General features: G+C 45.3%; 1 pseudogene; it reads left to right on the forward strand.

The window, feature by feature from the left end:
* The first annotated feature begins 7637 nt into the window (after positions 1-7637).
* On the forward strand, positions 7638-7840 carry LOC114206913 (guanine nucleotide-binding protein G(I)/G(S)/G(O) subunit gamma-12 pseudogene; annotated as a pseudogene).
* Positions 7841-12466: the final 4626 nt, after the last annotated feature.

Raw genomic sequence — 12466 nt, forward strand, 5'->3', positions numbered from 1 at the left:
CTTGTTGAAGATGCCATGGCCAGTTTGGTAATGAGCTGCTTCATATTCCCTTTATCTCCTTCCTTGCTTTTTCCCCTCACTCTTACTTTCCCGAAACCCATCTCTGCCCCCATGCAAGCTTTGCCTCAGGCTCCATTTTCAGGGGAAACTGGGCTAAGGCAGGGATCTTGATTTGACCTGCTCTGAGAAGAGAGGCTTTCTTCCCGGCCTTTGGGCTGGGGAGTGCCCAGAGTAAGTCCTTCTAGCCTAGGGCTGAAAAGGGAATACGCAGCTTTTGTGGAAACGGGTAAAAGGTTAGGAGGGGTAACAAAGCCTAAATAGTTAGCAGGTTCAAAACATAGTCCCTCCCTGAAATGACACAGCATTTTTTTTTCATTGAAAACAACTTGGGCATAATGCTTAGCTGAGGCACCCCCAGGCAGCAGAGGGGAGTGAAGGAGAAGGGGCCAGAGTGCCCCATAGGCTGGCTTGGTTCACAGCCTATTGTGTATTCCTGCTGCTGTCATGGCCACTGATGCCCCAGATCCTGCCAAGAGTATGGTGAACTGGGGAGTGAGGAGGGAGTAGGCGAACCCGTTTCCAAATTTTTAAGAGGCTTTAGTGGTTGGAAGAGCTGCAGGGCAAGAAAGCAGGAGGGGAGGGCTTGTTAGGCAAAAGCTGGTGACCATCACACCCAAGTTCCTTGAGACTTCAAAATCACAGGCTTGCCTGTACATCTGTTGAACCCAAGACCTCTTCCAAGAATGGCTTTGTATTCCATAGGAGAGGAGGGGCCTTACAAAGGAGACAGGAACTCAGCATGCCCTGCAGGGGAAAGAAAGATCTTGGGGTCTTAGGTTGGCAAACTTTAAAATGACTGTTTGGAAGAGGCCCTGATGACATACTTTTGAAAGGGGTCACCACATCTGTCCAGTAAAACATTGAATCTCTCCTATTCTTGAGACTCCACTTTTCTTTGACTACTGTCAGGAAGCAGTCTCCTTATGGAGAGGCTCATTTGTTCATCGTATTCCACCAGAAGTGACCAGGAAGTTCAAAGTCAAATGATAGGTCTGGCTTTGTATCTCATTTGTGAATAATACAACCAATTATTTCTTCTGGGACTCCAACTCAGTGTCTGATAAAGATACAAGATCCAAAGGGAAATAAGGGCTCTTGAGCAAAAGAAGTTCAGATTAAATTTTCACTTAGTGTAAGATGCTCCTGATTCTACGTCAAGGTCCTCAAGGCCAGGAGAGCAAAGAAAATATAAGCTAAGATGAATAAGAAGGGGCCATGCCCTGATGCATGGCACTGTTGAAAGAAGGCAGGAAAATGAGAGTTGCTGGAGCAAGTGAATGCTGGAAAGATGGTTCTCAATCCTGGCTGCACCCTGGAAAGACCCAGGGAGCTTAAAAAAAAAAAAAAATGCTGATGTCGGGTACCACTCCCAGAGATTCTGATTTAATTGGTCTAGCAGAATCCTGGTCCTTAGACATTTTAAAAGCTTCCCAGGTGAGAGGCGCCTGGGTGGCTCAGCTGGTTGACCTCAGCTCAGGTCTTGATCTCAGGGTAGTGAGTTTAAGCCCTGTGTTGGGCCCCACGCTGTGTGTGGCGCCTACTTAAAAAAACAAAAAACAAAACAACAACAAAAAAAACTAAAACAAACCACAACAAAAAATAAATAGCCGCTCCCCAAATTCAAATGCGCAGCTCAAGGCTCAGAACCCTATGTTAGCGGAAAGATACTTCTGTTCTTGATTCTCTTTGTCTCCAGCTATTACTTTTCTCCTCATTTTTATGTCTTTCCCCCCTCGCTATTGGCCAAGGCAGCTTGCTCCAGAGCTCAGGTGGGTTGTGCTGACAGGTCACGTCCGGGAGTGGAAGCCAGCTCTCAGGGCCTGCTTTCCTACGCACCTGTATAGGAATTCAGCCCAGGCCTCCCAAAGCCCAGCTTCCCCTTTGCCATGCTGAGTAGAATAAATTCCCACTCTCCTGCCAGCACGTTGCCTACAACATAATGCCTGGGGGAGAGTGCGTTGCATAGTCCAAAATGTTTCATTGGAAAGAAAGACAGAAAAGGGCAATGTGAGGTCCATGCAGGCAGAATTCTCATTTCCTTCTTAGTTTACATCTCGGTCAAAAAAAGCCCTCAGCAGGGAGGGTTGAGGGCTCTTTCCCCACTGATAAGCCTGCACCCACAACACTGGTCTGGGGCAAGGGCAGACTGAGCAGCTGAAACCGTTAGGCTTATTGTGCTTTGAAAAGCGAATCGGTCCTCTTTAAGGTGCAGATAAACTATTTCTATGGAGACCCATTTGGAAATGTGAAAGCTCTTTGTAGAAAGGAAGATCAGTTCCTACAGAGTTCTACATTCTGGATTGCTATAGCTTTTACTTCCTGGAGAACTGATTACCTTAAAAAAATTGATGGGATCCTTTTTAGTTTATTTCAACTGAAAACGAGCCATAGACTTCAGAGGCTGAAGAGAGAAATGTTTTTTCCTTTAAAACAGAACTTATTTGGGCCATTGGATTGTAGGGCTCTTAACTCTGGTGTACATGAAGTGCTTGTAAAGGTAGATTTTACTGTCCAGGCGTGGTACTGGCTAGCTAAGCCATCACACAAAGGCCATGCTACTTCTTCCTTTTTGAGTAAGTCCCCCAGCAATGGTCACATCTAAAAAGGCAATGGTTATTGGGAGTTTGGAAAGGACAGCCCACCTAGGGGGTGGGGGGAGGGACAAAGGGTGGGGGCCGCTGTGGGTCTGCTTCTCTTCTCTCTTTGAAGCCACACAGGCCTAAGAACAGTCTAGAGCGATGGTTCTCACACCTTCGCGTGCACCAGAATCAGCCCTTTCCTGATTTGGCGGGTCTGGGGCGGGGCCAGAGAATCTGCATTCCTGACACGTTTCTGGGTGACGCTGAGGCTGCTGGTCTGAGACCACACTTTGAGACCCACTGGCCTGGAGAAGGGAAGCTGAAAAGAAGGTTGTACTCTAATGCTGGAAAACCCCACTGCTGACACCAGCTCCCCCTCCCCCAAGGTCTGTGTCACCGGAGGCCAGAAAGAGAACAGGCTCTTCTTAACTGACAAAAAACAGATGTCTGGTTCTTTTCAGGCAGAAGTAATTCAGACAAACACCACCAGGTACTAAAAGAAAATCATGTTAGTAACATCTTTTTATGGTGGTGACTTAAAACACCATTTCTAGCCTCTGCTTTTGGGCCACTACCCCCACCATGGTCCAAGGCCTTGGAATGCCTTTCTGATTCTCCTCCACCATCCCCACAGCGCCCCCCGCAGGTGGCCTGACAGAATCTCAATTACATCTTGGCAAACAGATAGGAAGTTTGGTAGCATTTAGGGTTAAACAGGAGTCTTAACCCCAGTGTTGCCACTAACTAGCTACATCTCTTCCTCCCTCTCTGGGCCTTGGCTTCCCCATCAATAAAAGGAGGATTGTGGACAAGCTAATAAGAGTGAAAATGATAAAAGTTTTGATTTTTATAGTTTCCTTGGCACTGGCACACATATTATCTTCGTTAATCCCTGTGAAATAATTTTTATTCCCTCCCCTTTTTCACAAAGAGAATTGGAAAACCACAGTCACTTTGAGGACCCATATAAAACATAGCCACATAGAAACTTCGTGAAAACGACCACGGAAGACATGGTCCCTTTATGTTACTCAGTGTCCCTTGTATAATAATTTATGTTTAAAATTCCTCCTGAAGGTTAGTGCCCGATAAACATGTCCCTTTGGAAGACATAATACGCATCGTTTTACAAGATAGAATCAACTTCCTAGCCCTTTATGTTTTTCTTTTGTTCCAGCTGCCAAGAAGCTGAGAGCTAATTGTGCCAAGATTGTAATAACCAATTTAAATCTCAAATTCAGGGTAACCTTATCTCTCACATCCTCTGTACCCTCATGCCTTAATGTTTTCTTACAGAGATGACCTGTGATTAGGGTGACAGTGTAATTTACCATCTCAATGGGACCCTTTTCAGAGTAAAAGGGAACAATGTTAATAATTATGCCAGAGAGATGAAAACCAGCACAGTCCCAGGCAAACTGGGAGAGGTGGTTACCCTACTTATGATTAGAAATAGAATGGGCAAAAATTATACACAAAGAGCACTCAATTTGACCCTGTAGGTGCAGGAGTTTTGGGTCTCATTAAACTCAGTAAAGTCACACAGTGAAGATAGATTATCATTCATAGGAAACAACAGCAAGGAAAAAAAGGCTCTGAATGTATTTCAGACTGAGGAGGGAGAGGGTGTAGTGCTGAGAACCTTCTCCCTTCAAGCATGCTTATACCACTTCACTTCCTGAAGCCTCTGCCTCCTAGGCACATGGAAATATGTCCTGTGGCAGGTGGGGTAGCTCTCAAGTTCCTTAGAAGAGGGGGCTTAGGCAAGGCAATCTGTTTAGAAGGGAAGGGAGGCTTTAATCTGAACTGTGTAGCTCTTTACTGAAGATTGGAAAAAATTGTCCATCTCAAAGAATGGGATGGTGTTGACAGAGATGGTGGGATGGAAAGGCCAAAGTCACCAGGCAGTCCTGCCTGTCGCAGAGCTTGCCCCCCAACATTGGCCTGCTCACACATTGATAAGCTCCCCCCTCTCCACTCAACCCTGCTGAAGACAGGACTGACCGATTGGTCATTGCGGGTCCACGGAGGCACAGATGGAGACCACCTGCGGGTTGGTGCTCTCAATAGACAACCAGGTGCCCTCGTTCATACCCAGACACACTACCTGATGCCCTTCCCACCTTCCCCTTCTTTAGTCACAGAGGCTGGGGAGCTTGTTGCCTCCAGGGGAGTCAGGGGTGAGGGGTGGGCTGCTCCAACACCCAGAGTCTTGGGTGTTACAGGAGTAACAGAGATAGATGTGCTCCTGTCCAAGAGCAGACCTGACAAACCAGCTGTGCAAGGTCCAGCTTCCTGGAGCTCAGGAGTCCACAGTGCCCGCCCTCCCCGCCTCTCTCTCTCTCTCTCAGCCGCACCCACTCAAGCTCCGCCCCCTGACTCCCCCGACAGATGGGGGGCTCACCCAGGCTGGGGGAAGCCGCGGCGTCTCTTCCAAGAACTACCACTAGAGGTCACTCTTCTCCAACATCAGACAAGGCGCCGGGCAAGGCCTAGCTCCGGCACCGGCTTAAACTGCTCTGGGAGGCGGGCCAACTAGCCCTGGTGGGAGGTGCTGCCGGTGGCTGGCCCTCGCCCCAGGTGGAAAGGCCCTCCTTGGAGATGCAGCAAGCTCTGGGGTTGGCGCAGGGTTGCTGAGGAGAGGCAGCACTGTGCTGGAGGCAGGGGTGAGATGCGGGTGGGTGAGGGGAACGGCCCATCTTCAGCCTTTCCCCTCGTCCAGTCCGTTCCCTTGTGGAGAGAATGCTGTGCTCTGTGGGGATCCGAGGGACTGCCCAGGGGCAGGGCTGGGACTCATCAGATCCAGGGAGAAAGACTTTCTGCAAGAGATGAAACTTCCGGGAGCAACAAAGGCGGGTGCAGCCTGAAGAGCACACCGCCTAATGTATGCAAACTGTAGGGTGCTAGGCACGCGGAGGTGTCCACGCCCGGTTGCAGTGGGCCTGTTAATTCTCTGCGGGTCCGGACACCGTGAAAGGGAGGCTCAGGCATCCTGTACGAGCCATGCTGGGCCAGGGCTCACAGGAAGGCCCCTAGCCTGGCTTGCCTGTGATTCCCTCTCCTTGCGCTCTCCTTTTCCAAGGGTTTTTCCCGGAGGCCGGGTTTTCTGTGTGATAGCGGTTCCTTCCAAACGGCCATTCGACAATCCTTAGTTTTCTGGTCACAGCCCATTTTCAGCTGCGAGCCAGAGGGCTTACTCTGTATACAGATGGAGACACTGAGGTTTCAGGAGATGACATACCTTGCTGAAGTTACCGAACAGATGGAGCTAGACCCCAGGCTGGCTCATTCCCGAGGCCTGGCCGCCTCTTCTCACAGGAGAGCTACTTACCGGCCTCAGCAAAAGACACAGTGCTGAGGAGGAAACTGCCGGGGCTGAAAAGTTTCAAACCAGGCAAGGACTCAGAACAACAACAACAAAAAAACAAACAGAAGCAAGCATTCCCGCTAAGCCCCACAAGTAGTCCCTGAGTCACTGGGGCAGAGCCAAACCAGCCAACATCCATGAGCCCCCTGGCTTGGTCTTCAGAGGGTAAACAGACCAACCACTTGCCTCTATCAACCCAAGTTCTTTCTCTCTTTCTTTCTTTCAACACATGGATTGTTTTATTTTCAGGATTTTTTTTTCTAACTCAACATTGCCCTTTGACTTGATTTTAGACTTCAATTTCATGGTCAAAGTATACATCCTGAAGGAATAATGAACTTTTCTTTACTTAAAACAAGGACAATAGTATTCTAGCTGATTCTTGTATTTTTTTAAAGCATATTAAAAATGTATCCCCAAAGCCAAGATGCATATCACCACCTTCAGAAAAAATGTGTATCCATCATGGATATTGCTTAATAATGGATATCTGTGATGGATACACATCTGTGTGTCAATAATAGTAAATGTTTTCCATAATGGAATGTCTATTTTTTAATTTAAAAAGTAACCTAAATTTAGTTTAATTAATTCCATATGTAACACCCAGATATGAGCCTGGGTTGTTATCTGTATAGGACATTTTTCAAATATTTACATCTATATGTAACCATAGATTCAAAGAATGTGATTCAATTATACCTTCTATTTTCTATTTTTATTATTTTTTTAACTTTTTTTCTTTGTGGCTCCCCTTCACCCATTTTCCCACCCCTCTAGCCCCACCTCTGACAACCACCGAACTGTTGTTCTCTGTATCTGTGAGCTGGATTTATTTTTTTAGATTCCACATATAAGACAGATCATACACTATTTGTCTTTCTCTGTCTGAGTTATTTCACTTAGCATAATGCTCTTGAGCCCCATCCATGTTGTCTCAAGTGGCAAGATTTCACTCTTTTTTATGGCTGAATAATAGTCCATTGAATATACATATACCACAATTTCTTTATCCATGTATTCATCAGTGGAAACTTAGGTTGTTTCCATACCTTGGTTATTGTTAAGTAACACTACAAAGGACATGGGGTACATATATTTTCCAGAGTTTAGTGTTTTTGTTTTCTTTGGATAAATACCCAGAAATGGAATTGCTGGATCATGGGGTAGTTCTATTTGTAACTTTTTGAGGAACTTCCATACTGTTTTCCAGAGTGGCTGCCCCAGCTTGCATTCCCACCAGCAGTGCACGAGGTTCCCTTTTCTCCACATCCTCACCAACACGTGTTATCTCTTGTCTTTGTGATAGCCATTCTGACAGGAGTGAGGTGATATCTCACTGTGGTTTTGATTTGATTTCCCTGATGATTTGTGATCTTGAGCATCTTTTCATGTGTCTGTTGGCCATCTGGATGTCTTCTTTGAAAAATGTCTCTTCAGACATTAGAACCAGCTGCGGAGTGATTTTGACAATCAGGAAGCCCTGGCTGCACCCAGACTCAGGAGGTCAGCCCCTCTGGCCTGGGGTCTGGAGAGCGGTGGAAAGCTCTGGATTCATTCCACCACTTACAACCTGAAAACAGTGGGCCACAGGAAGCCTTACTCGTTTCAGGTAAAAATAATAACTGAAGATGTGGAGCAAAACAGCAAGCACCACCAGCCTCATCCAGGCAAGGAAGAGTGTACAGCATTTGAGAATGGAGCCTCCACTGAGAGAGTAAAAGTTTCACGGGTGTCCTCCTGGGAGGAGCACCCCAGGAGCGACCCCTTGCCGATAGGGATAGCAACCTCAGAAACCCCTTTCAAGGATAAAAACACTTGCAATATCTTATAGAGGAACAGTGAAACAGCTCCTCGCCTCCTCTCAACAAAGCAGATTTTTTAAAGATTATTTATTTATTAGAGAGAGAGAGAGAGAGAGAGCACGAGCAGGGGGAGTGGCAAAGGGAGAGGGAGAAGGAGACTCCCCACCGAGCAAGGAGCCCGATGCAGGACTCAATCCCAGGACCCCGGGATCATGAGCCGAAGGCAGACGCTTAAGTGACTGAACCACCCAGGCGCCCTCAACAAAGCAAATTATGAGCAGCTCCTTGGAAGAAATTTACCTTCAGCTTATTTGGTAACTGCTAATAACTAAAATACTCTAACTTGGGAGGGGGATGTCTCTTCAGATCCTCTGCCCAGTTTTTAATCAATTGCGCTTTTTGTTTGTTTGTTTGTTTGTTTACTATTGAGTTGTATGAGTTCTTTATGTATTTTGGACATTAACCCTTTATTGGATATATGATTTGCCATATTTTCTCCCACTCAGTAAGTTGCCTTTTCATTTTGTTAATGGTTTCCTTTGCTGTGCAGAAGCTCTTTAGTTTGATATAGTCCCATTGTTTTATTTTTGCTTTTGGTGTTTTTGGCGTCAGATTTTTAAAAAATCATCACCAACTCTATGTCAAAGAGCTTACTGCCTGTGTTTTCTACTAGGAGTTTTATGGTTTGGGGTCTTATGTTCAAGTCTTTCATTCTTTTTAAGTTAATTTTTGTGTATAGTGGACCGGTTTCATTCTTTGGCATGTAGCAGTCCAGTTTTCCCAACATAATTTATTGAAGAGACTGTCCTTTCCAAACTGTATATTCTTAGCTCCTCATAATTAATTGACTGTATATATACATGGGTTTATTTCTGGGCTGTCTACTCTGTTACACTGTTTTATGTGTCTGTTTTTATGCCAGTATCATGCTGTGTTATAGTAACTTTGTAACAAATAGCTTGAAATCAGGGAGTTGTGATGTTCCCAGCTTTGTTCTTCTTTCTCAAGATTGCTCTGGCTGTTCAGGGTCTTTGTGGTTCTATACAAATTTTAGGATTGTTTGTTCTATTTCTGTGACAAAATGCTATTGGAATTCAATAGGGATTGCACTAAATCTGTAGATTGCTTTGGGTAGTATGGACATTTTATCAATATTAATTCTTTCAATCCATGAGCATGGAATATCTTCCCATTTATTTGTGTCTTCTTTAATTTCTTTCCTTATGTCTTACAGTTTTCAGAGTATGGGTCTTTCACCTCTTTGGTTAAATTTATTCTTAGGTACTTTACTCTTTTTGATGCAATTGTAAATGGAGTTGTTTTCTTTCTGATAGTTCATTGTTAATATATAGAAATGCAATAGATTTTTACATATTGATTTTATATCCTGCAACATTACTGAATTAATTTATTCTAAGTTTTTTTTTGGTCAAATCTTTAGGGTCTTCTATACATAACATCATGTCATCGGCAAATAGTGAGAATTTAATTTCTTCCTTTCCAGTTTAGATACCTTTCATTTATTTTTCTGGTAGGGCTTTCAGTACTACGTTGAATAAAAGTGGCATCCTTGTCTTGTTCCTGATCTTAGAGCAAAAGCTTTTAGTTTTTCACTGTTGAGGATGATGTTAGCTGTGGGCTTGTCTTATATGGCCTTCATTATTTTGAGATATAGACTCCCTCTATACCCATTTTGTCGAGAATTTTTATGATAAAGGGATGAATTTTGTCAAATGCTTTTTCTGCATCTACTGAGATAATCATATGATTTTTATCCTTCATTTTGTTAATGTGGTGTATCACATTGATTGATTTGATTTGAACCTGCCTTACATTCCTGGAATAAATCCCACTTGATCATGCTATATGATCCTTTTAACATATTGTTGAATTTGGATTGCTAATATTTTGAGGATTTTTGCATAAATGTTCATCAGGGATATTGGCATCCTTGTCTGGTTTGTAATTAGGGTAATGTTGGCCTCATAAGATGAGTTTGGAAGAGTTCCCTCCTCTTACATTTTCTAGAAGAATTTGAGAAGAATTAGTATTAATTCTTTGAATGTTTGGTAGAATTCACCAGTGAAGCTATCTGGTCCTGGACTTTTGTTTGTTGGGAGATTTTTTTTTTTTTTATCACTGATTCAATTTCATTGCTGGTAATCAGTCAGTTCAGACCAATTTATGTAAACCAGTTCATGTAGGAGATGAATATTGTAGCTTAAACCTGCCCTAGCTCTTGGTTGTCTCTCAAACCTGTGTGCTCATCTCAGCACCCTATTATGTTTTTAAATAGCTCCCAGTAGTTAAGTATCTGCCAAGACCGGTCAGTGTCCCAAAGGGGAGGATCTCAGCACCTAGCTTCAAGCTGATTGAAACTAGACCCTCAGGCAGCAGCTCTTAAAAGTGTGCAAATATACAGAGTCCTGGGCGACCGCAAGCAGAAGCCCTGCTACCACCAGAGCCAGGTAATCTGGAAGCATCCACCGGAAGGCAGTCACAAAGATCAGGGCTCCAGGCAAGTGTTTAAGCTCCTGTCTGGGAGATAGCAGCGAGATGGCGCAAGGCCGAGGGAGAGTACCAAGCTGGCATCTACGGCCCGTATTCCTTGAGAGCAGCTCTGTAGGCCACTAAATATGTATCACACCTGAAGCCTATTCCTCAGGCCAAAGCTCCAGGTCAGGCAAAGGGGCTCTTTCACAGAAAGACTGGGTGTGTGCAGTGTCCTGGGGATGATAGCCTACCCACTGTCTCTCTGATTGTTACAGTCCTATGCAACCCAGGAATGTAAGTCCCCTGGCCACCAGAGCCAGGAAATCAAGGGCCATCCCCTGGGCAGAATCCATAAAAATGGGGGAAGCAAACCTAAAAGCCAAGGAAATATAAAAACCAGCTTTTAAAACTATGTAAATATATAGAGTCATGTAGCCCCCGTTAACTAAGCCCCACTGACCATCAGACCCAGGCCATGCAGAGGTGTCTCCTGCCAGCAACTACAAAAATCAGAGCATAAGACAAGGGTATGAGCTCCCTTTTGGGTGACTCTGAATGTTATAGTCGCATGAGACCAGGAACGTAAGTCCCCTTAGCTTAGAGGACCAGACAATCAAGAGGCATCCCCTGGGCAGCAGCTGTAAAAATCTGGACACCCGGCACATGTAAAAAAAAAAAATGTCCCTTCCAGGAGATATTGGTGCTTTGGTGTATGGTGGAGGAAGAACACAAAGACGGCGCCCAGCCCTCCCTGGCCCTGGAGAGTGTCCAAGCCGGCTCGGAGATGCTTGCCTCTCAGGCCGATTCTTTAAGAGAAGCAGGTAAGCATCTTTACCTTAAGTCTGGGCACCATTGATCTACTGCCTCTGAGCTGGGCCTGGGGTGGGTGAGTCCGAGTGTGCGAGCCCTTCGGGACCCACTTCTCAGAGGGATATAGTCTTGTGGGTGTCAGGACCTGAGCCCAGCTGCTTTTCAAAATTAGATGCCATCTCTCAGGTGCAGATCTTAAAATTTAGGGTACCTGGTATGGGGTTCAATCCCTTTGCTCCTCATGGAGAAGCTCTGGGTTTTGAGTTCCCTCCCAACTGTGAGTCAGGTGTCAGTGGTGGGGTTTATGGTGAGACTGTGTTCCAGCCTTCCTACCTACTTCAGTGTGTACTGCCCTGGGGCTGGTAATCTGCCAAGCCTCATTTGCTGACGTATAGTGACGACTCAGCCAGCCTTTAGGTTTTTCTTTAAGACGAAATTGTTCCATATGTAGCTGTAAATTCACTGTGTCCATGGGAGGAGGTGAATTCAGGATTTCCCTACATCACCATCTTGAACTGTTCAACCCACACCCACCCTCCAAGCTTTTCTTCATCCAGACAAAATGGCAGATCACAGCCAGAGCTGGTTACATACCGGTAGTGCTCCATGTGCCCCAAGGGAAGTGCAGCTATTTGTGTCTTCAGTTGGAGAACAGGTAGGAGATGTTTCCACATAAAGCCCAAGGTAGCCTGGCAGGCCCACAAAATATAATATGCTGTCAGCCCTCCTCCTCCCATTGGAAGGAATAGTACCCTCTGTTGACCAACTGTGGAAATGACTGGAGGTCCTTCTTCAGCAGCTGTCCAAACCAGGCATCCTCAGGGACTACCAGCCAGGCTTATGCCGTTGCATACAGTGCAGACCCAGGTAGCGGCAGAACCAAAGTGTCTAATGTAAATGTTGGATTTACTCACCCAGCTGAGCACTAGCTCTCTCTGCAGCTCGAGTATGAGCTTCTTGAGGACAGGGACCATGGCGATTCATCTAGACCTATTTCCCCCCACAAAACCAGATGCTAGGCCTACAACGGGGGGTTCCATGAATACTCAGCCAATCCAACCAACTTCTTAACCTCACCGCTGACTTGAATTAAGCCTCAGCTACTTCTCTTGGGAGAAATTGTTTTTCTGGAACATAGGGAGGACCCTCAGATATAACAAGTCTACATTTTGAAACACAATAACCATTTAAAGGCAACTGTATTTTTTTTATTAATTAACGCCCAAAGAAAGGACTTTGCACAAGCAGTGCCCCGTGTCTACCAAGAGCGTATGTCTTGATCATATTTCTTCTCTGTTTCTCTCTCAAGAACCAACAATTGTTTCCCCAGAGAGTGCCTTCCTCAATGTATT

This window comes from Eumetopias jubatus, unplaced genomic scaffold (genome assembly GCF_037043125.1).
Source record: "Eumetopias jubatus isolate StellerSeaLion01/CBP00866 unplaced genomic scaffold, mEumJub1_p1.0 scaffold_1, whole genome shotgun sequence".
NCBI classification, from domain to species: domain Eukaryota; kingdom Metazoa; phylum Chordata; class Mammalia; order Carnivora; family Otariidae; genus Eumetopias; species Eumetopias jubatus.